General features: G+C 44.9%; 1 non-coding gene and 1 pseudogene across 1 annotated transcript; one reads left to right on the top strand and one right to left on the bottom strand.

The window, feature by feature from the left end:
- Nucleotides 1-1,084: 1,084 nt before the first annotated feature.
- Nucleotides 1,085-6,477, bottom strand: LOC125519502 (annotated as a pseudogene).
- On the top strand, nucleotides 2,360-2,431 carry TRNAH-GUG. Its single transcript has one exon. It is a non-coding gene; the product is annotated as a tRNA-His (tRNA).
- Nucleotides 6,478-7,979: the final 1,502 nt, after the last annotated feature.

The following is a 7,979-nucleotide window of genomic DNA, read 5'->3' as shown; positions in this document are numbered from 1 at the left end:
TTTTTGAGTTAAACTTGGCAACAAGTTCATGGAGATAGATTATTTCAAAAAAAATATCATGGAGATAGTGATATGGACTTCTCTCACCTGCAAATTGTAATTAACCAGAAGACTTGCATACGGGAGCAGAGATTCCATGAACCATCTCCAAATCAAGGATAGAAGATAAAGAAACAAAGGAGACCTAGCCATGGATGCATTAAGATAAACTACTTTGGGTCCAGCAGGACAATGATCATGTCCTTTATAAGTGGGGGCATTCCAGCACAGAAGATGAAACACTCCATCACCACATGATCAATTGTTAAGTTTGAATGGATTTCTTGTGTTTGGATCAGTGTTTGAAGTATATATGAGATTTGTATGGACGGCATATATATCAAGATATCCTAGCTTTTACTTTGCTTCAATTACCAAAATGAACAACGGCAGGCATACTTCACTCCAAGTCTGATCGTTAGCTACTCATCTCAAACAATCCGTTTAAAGGAAATTGCATATTGCTATTGTCCAGCGAACTTGCATAAGGATTAAGGAACTCATACCGTTGGAACTACAGTACGCTTGCAATGAACTTACAAACATTGGCAAGAGACAAAGACGAAATGACAACAACTTTTCTTCGACTACTTTTAATAAAAGGGATTTCTCTCCCAGTTTAATCAAGGAAATAACTAGAATTATGCACAGAGTTCCAAAAAGTATAGCATGTAAAGAAGTAGCAACATCCTGGAGGATACAAAGATAGCAATATGGAACATCCACCCAAAAAGACATCTTGCCGGAAACTTAACTATATGAAACATCCGCCCACAAGGACACATGCTACCCCGTAGCCAGCAAGGGAGAAACGAAACTGAAGATATAGCAATTCCTCGCAAACAAGACAATGTCATTGTTAAACACCTCGGCTGCTGCGTCCAAGAGTCCTCTAGATCTAGGTCCAGGAGCCATCATTCCCTTTTCCTTCTGCAATGACAAACACTGTAAGCAAGAGAAGTGAAAATATAGCCCCAATACGATGAACTAGCATTATTATGAAGAAGTCTTACTTTGCCGGTAGCACGCCAAAGGATCATATCCTTCATAAGAGGGGGTGGGGGGGGCAGCTCCTGCACAAGTGATCAAAGCCGTCCGTGTCCACCACCGCCCTCAGGTTGTCCGGAGACTCCGGACACCGGAGGAACTCGCGGCACGCCTTCTTCAGTCCATGACAACTGTGCTGCCTGGCAAGCGCCAGGATGCTCGTCACCGTACCCACACCGATGTGCTCGCAGAGCTTCTTCTCGCACATCAACCTCAGCCTATGGATATTGTACCTGTCCGCCGCCACGAGCAGGTGCTGCAGCAACACCATGTCCTCGTCATTGGTCTCCTCCTTCACTGCGCACAACGTGTCACCGTAGATGAACCCTAGCATTGCCTTGAACACCGTCGCGTCCATGTCGTCTATCTGCACGACCGACGACGAGGTGCCTGCATTGGACCGAAGAGTGACGCCCTGAAGACAGTAGAGTGGGCTGCCAGGACGGAGCGGTGAGCAGCGATCGTCTTGCCACCAACACAGAAGACCACGTATGTGCCCTGCCCGGCCATGAGAAGGTCAGCAAAGTTCTGTTGCATGTCGGATGGTGGCACCGCAACAAATCGAGAAGTGCCGCATGTTGGATTTAGGACCACGATGTCGCACCGGATGGTGAAACTGTCGTCCTTCAGGTGTTTCTCCAAGGCCTCTCTTTTCATGACCTTGACCTTACAAGTTCGGAAATCGAATATTTCACTGTCGTGGATACATGTCGGATCTTGCTTGTCGGTCTCGTCAACGAAACTGAACTCGAACTGCGCCATCACAGGCTCTTTAGTGCTCTCGATGAGGGTAAGAACAAGTGTGACGATGCGAACATTGTCCCCACTTTTTGGGAAGAAGTGGATGCGCCACCGTTGGCCGCCGATGATGAAGGAGTGAGACCCGATGGGTACGTGGTTTATTGAGTAACCCTGGACGACAAGCAAGTGGTATCCACTGGCTGCGCGGACGTTGAAGATGGGACAGGTGTCAGATCCCAGGAGCTTGCTGCTGGCGATGGCAGATGGCACCTCCTGTGTTCTTCAGAAAAGAAAAACCTCACACACGAACCTACAATTGACGGTGACGGCCAAGAACGGAAGGGCGTACGCAAACCATGGCTATACCTACACTTACGCCGGAAGTTCAACCACACTGGCGTCTTATACAGAGATGATGAAATCATACGAGGACATGTGCCACAATGGCATAGTACTCAACGCGGTTGTCCACGAGCCTTGAATCAAGTTGAGATGCTCACCTATGGATGCATGCTGGTGAGAATTCCACATTGTGGCTGTAGTTTAGTGGTGAGAATTCCACGTTGTGGCCGTGGAGACCTGGGCTCAAATCCCAGCAGCCACACTAATTTTTCTTTTCTTTTTTTCTTCATCGAGCTAGGGTAGTCCCTGCTTTCCACTTGACCATCTAATAGGCGCCATGAGTGGAGAGCACATTGATTTAGATTGCTTTGGTGTTTTTGTCGTGCTATGAGGTGTTCGGCTCGGTTGGACGCGGCCTATTCTGCTCCGTGTCCGTCCTCTTCGCCATTGTTTGGCTTGAGTTTAGGCAAGGCAAGTTGTGTGCCGATGTTGTGTTGGTGGATGTGGGTGTTGACCTCTCGATGTAGCACTTTGCTGAAAGGCATTGTATCGATCATTTCTTTTCTTTTTTTCTTCATCGAGCTAGGGTAGTCCCTGCTTTCCACTTGACCATCTAATAGGCGCCATGAGTGGAGAGCACATTGATTTAGATTGCTTTGGTGTTTTTGTCGTGCTATGAGGTGTTCGGCTCGGTTGGACGCGGCCTATTCTGCTCCGTGTCCGTCCTCTTCGCCATTGTTTGGCTTCAGTTTAGGCAAGGCAAGTTGTGTGCCGATGTTGTGTTGGTGGATGTGGGTGTTGACCTCTCGATGTAGCACTTTGCTGAAAGGCATTGTATCGATCATTTCTTTTCTTTTTTTCTTCATCGAGCTAGGGTAGTCCCTGCTTTGCACTTGACCATCTAATAGGCGCCATGAGTGGAGAGCACATTGATTTAGATTGCTTTGGTGTTTTTGTCGTGCTATGAGGTGTTCGGCTCGGTTGGACGCGGCCTATTCTGCTCCGTGTCCGTCCTCTTCGCCATTGTTTGGCTTCAGTTTAGGCAAGGCAAGTTGTGTGCCGATGTTGTGTTGGTGGATGTGGGTGTTGACCTCTCGATGTAGCACTTTGCTGAAAGGCATTGTATCGATCATTTCTTTTCTTTTTTTCTTCATCGAGCTAGGGTAGTCCCTGCTTTCCACTTGACCATCTAATAGGCGCCATGAGTGGAGAGCACATTGATTTAGATTGCTTTGGTGTTTTTGTCGTGCTATGAGGTGTTCGGCTCGGTTGGACGCGGCCTATTCTGCTCCGTGTCCGTCCTCTTCGCCATTGTTTGGCTTCAGTTTAGGCAAGGCAAGTTGTGTGCCGATGTTGTGTTGGTGGATGTGGGTGTTGACCTCTCGATGTAGCACTTTGCTGAAAGGCATTGTATCGATCATTTCTTTTCTTTTTTTCTTCATCGAGCTAGGGTAGTCCCTGCTTTCCACTTGACCATCTAATAGGCGCCATGAGTGGAGAGCACATTGATTTAGATTGCTTTGGTGTTTTTGTCGTGCTATGAGGTGTTCGGCTCGGTTGGACGCGGCCTATTCTGCTCCGTGTCCGTCCTCTTCGCCATTGTTTGGCTTCAGTTTAGGCAAGGCAAGTTGTGTGCCGATGTTGTGTTGGTGGATGTGGGTGTTGACCTCTCGATGTAGCACTTTGCTGAAAGGCATTGTATCGATCATTTCTTTTCTTTTTTTCTTCATCGAGCTAGGGTAGTCCCTGCTTTCCACTTGACCATCTAATAGGCGCCATGAGTGGAGAGCACATTGATTTAGATTGCTTTGGTGTTTTTGTCGTGCTATGAGGTGTTCGGCTCGGTTGGACGCGGCCTATTCTGCTCCGTGTCCGTCCTCTTCGCCATTGTTTGGCTTCAGTTTAGGCAAGGCAAGTTGTGTGCCGATGTTGTGTTGGTGGATGTGGGTGTTGACCTCTCGATGTAGCACTTTGCTGAAAGGCATTGTATCGATCATTTCTTTTCTTTTTTTCTTCATCGAGCTAGGGTAGTCCCTGCTTTCACTTGACCATCTAATAGGCGCCATGAGTGGAGAGCACATTGATTTAGATTGCTTTGGTGTTTTTGTCGTGCTATGAGGTGTTCGGCTCGGTTGGACGCGGCCTATTCTGCTCCGTGTCCGTCCTCTTCGCCATTGTTTGGCTTCAGTTTAGGCAAGGCAAGTTGTGTGCCGATGTTGTGTTGGTGGATGTGGGTGTTGACCTCTCGATGTAGCACTTTGCTGAAAGGCATTGTATCGATCATTTGGCTACTCCTTTTATGAATATATGATACGCATGATCGTGCATATTTTAAAAAAGAATAGCCAATGGATGCATGCAGGAGACCAAATTGCACTTGATAAACCAAATGCATGCAACGTGGCCATGACCAACCTAGCTAAAACATGACACATGCAAGTACTCCCTTAGTCCCAAAATAACTGTCTTTGATTTAAATTTGCACTAAATCAAAAAATGGAAGACACACAAACACAATTGTGCAGCATGTGTTTCACAGGTTACGGCCCATCGAATGTCTCTTGGGGGAGCTGGTACACGTAGATGCTCACCACGTAGTGACATGGAGGTTGGGGGAGGAGGTACGAAGGAAAAGAGATATCATTTGGCTCATATGATAAAAATGTTTTTACATTGAATCTGAGTTAATGTTTACTTCCCTTAGAAATATCGAGGACAAGAATTAATTCTCTACGGGAACATCGTAGAATTTCTATAGATTTCATATAAATGGAAGAAGCCTAAACTCCCATGATAACAAGACAAGCATACAGTGGCAAAGAAAATCACACACCCATAACGAAAATATCGAGCACATTGATTTAGATTGCTTTGGTGTTTTTGTCGTGCTATGAGGTGTTCGGCTCGGTTGGACGCGGCCTATTCTGCTCCGTGTCCGTCCTCTTCGCCATTGTTTGGCTTCAGTTTAGGCAAGGCAAGTTGTGTGCCGATGTTGTGTTGGTGGATGTGGGTGTTAACCTCTCGATGTAGCACTTTGCTGAAAGGCATTGTATCGATCATTTTGGCTACTCCTTTTATGAATATATGATACGCATGATCGTGCATATTTTAAAAAAGAATAGCCAATGGATGCATGCAGGAGACCAAATTGCACTTGATAAACCAAATGCATGCAACGTGGCCATGACCAACCTAGCTAAAACATGACACATGCAAGTACTCCCTTAGTCCCAAAATAACTGTCTTTGATTTAAATTTGCACTAAATCAAAAAATAAAAGACACACAAACACAATTGTGCAGCATGTGTTTCACAGGTTACGGCCCATCAAATGTCTCTTGGGGGAGCTGGTACACGTAGATGCTCACCACGTAGTGACATGGAGGTTGGGGGAGGAGGTACGAAGGAAAAGAGATATCATTTGGCTCATATGATAAAAATGTTTTTACATTGAATCTGAGTTAATGTTTACTTCCCTTAGAAATATCGAGGACAAGAATTAATTCTCTACGGGAACATCGTAGAATTTCTATAGATTTCATATAAATGGAAGAAGCCTAAACTCCCATGATAACAAGACAAGCATACAGTGGCAAAGAAAATCACACACCCATACCGAAAAGAAAATAAAATCACACACATGAATTAATACAGATGTCACTGAAATCTCATTAACAGAAACTATAGTTATTTTGATCTGACTTTAGGTTAGTTTTTGCCAAGTTTAAGTTTAAATTTAGCTTCATTTAATTGTGATCCTAAATTCTGAGATGAGGAGCATATTAGTATCCACTAAATTTTCGAAACATCCTTTGCAATTATGAGGCCGAGGCTTGGCCCACGGGCAAGTCCAGTGGGCAGGCTTCAACAAGCTGAAGCCTGCCCTCCAGAAAAAGCAAAAAAAAATTACTACTAGTTTGCATCGGCCCGACCCAACTTCTCCACCGCTTAGGCAAGAGCCCATGAGGAAACCTAGCGACCAGCTCTGTATGCGCCGTTCCTTCCCCTCTCGTTCTTCCGTGCTCCTGGTTCGAGCGAACCTGACGCGCCGCCGCCTAACCACGTAGCGGCAGCCTCTGCTCATCCCATCCTCCGGCCATCCCCGCCTCGCCATCCGGCGACGACGCGCCCACCTCTTGCAGGCGGCTCCACAATGCGCGCGGAGCGCATCCAGCAAGCAGCAGCAGTCCGTCCCATAGCATCAAGCACGTCGGGCGTTGGCGACCTCACCGTTGGCTCTTGGCTGGAGAAGCGGAGGCGCCGGCAGCCAACGGCGCCACGCCCTGCTCCGAGGAGGTTGCGACCCATTGCTCGCTGCATCCAGATGTTTAATTTCTAAATTGTTGGCTTCTGTTGATTTCTCTATTAGTTAGTCTAGTGTCAATTACAGTTTGTCTGCAAGTTCATGAACTGTTAATTTATTTAGTGCCAGTTACAATTTGTTTGCAGATTTGAAAATGAAGAGAAAGACTATGGATATGCATAGTTTGTTTGCAAGCAGTTCAACCCCTCCCCAAAGGCCTGCTCCAATCCCTACTGATGTCGAACCTGAACTTGACCCTACCAATGTGACTACAAACCCCCTCCGCTTAATTGCTGTGAGCACAATCCCCGCTGAACCCACACATGAACCAACAGATGAACCCCCAAATGTTGAGAGGAATCAGACCACAATTGATTAGAGTACAAACCAACCAACGCAACCTATACCAGAATTTCATCCAAGTCAAATTATTTCAGATCCAAGACTTAGAATACCATGGTTGCAGAAACTATCATGGTTGTGAATGTCATGATACCTCTAGACGGGGCCCGCTACATACCCCTTCCAAATCACAAATTATCTTTAAATCAAACTTTGAACAAATTTAGGACATAACAAGTCACCGGGGTAACTTGAACCTAGTGGTGGCTACACGGACTAACGAATTATTCTAATGAATCATAACTCATACAATACGTATGCTATGATTTTGACTATTCAAAGCCATTTAATGGTTGCAAAATACAATATAATTATTATAATAGAAAATTAAGTAAAAGAATAAGGGAAGTTCAAATGTCAAGTATATTAGTTTTCCCAATAAGATTATTATTATGTTTTCTATATAGGTTGAGTAGTGTCTTACACATACATATGTGTGCAAGTTATAATTATAAAAGAAACATTTTTAGTTTTTGTTGCTATCGTTGGCCTTGAACTTTATCATGACGGAATAATATATATTCGCCAAAGTTTAGTTTACTAGAATTATCATTAAATATCTCAATAGAAGATTCGAGAGTGACTATATGTCTGCCCTTAGAATGAATTAGTATGCAATTGTATGGACTGGTGATAATTTCAAATGGGTGTCCCAGGTCAACTTTTAGGGGGCGTGAATAGTCATGTAAGAGGACATGCGAATTAGAATGCGTAGGTTAGTATTATAATTTATTTATTAAATACGAGTTGCCAATATTTACAACACCCCCCTTCACCCACACACACACACACACACACACACACACACACACACGCACGCACGCACGCACGCGCACACACACACGCGCGCGCACACACACACACATTGACAAAGTCATTAAGGTCACCACATGCGACGTAAACGTCGCCTTATATTGAAAGAATGATATGCATTAACAATATACACATGCCCTCGAATCTGGAGTTTGATCTCTGGTGGCCCGAAGGTACAAAACTACCTTCCTAACCATCAAACCAATCGATGACTTACTATAGTTGGTGCCAGAACATTTTGTTGCACCTGAAAAAACTTCCAAACAAAACATTTTGTTGCCATTAATAATTT

This window comes from Triticum urartu, chromosome 7 (genome assembly GCF_003073215.2).
Source record: "Triticum urartu cultivar G1812 chromosome 7, Tu2.1, whole genome shotgun sequence".
NCBI lineage: Eukaryota > Viridiplantae > Streptophyta > Magnoliopsida > Poales > Poaceae > Triticum > Triticum urartu.
The sequence above is the reverse complement of the archived record's forward strand: the minus strand, read 5'-3'. Positions and strand labels throughout refer to the sequence as shown.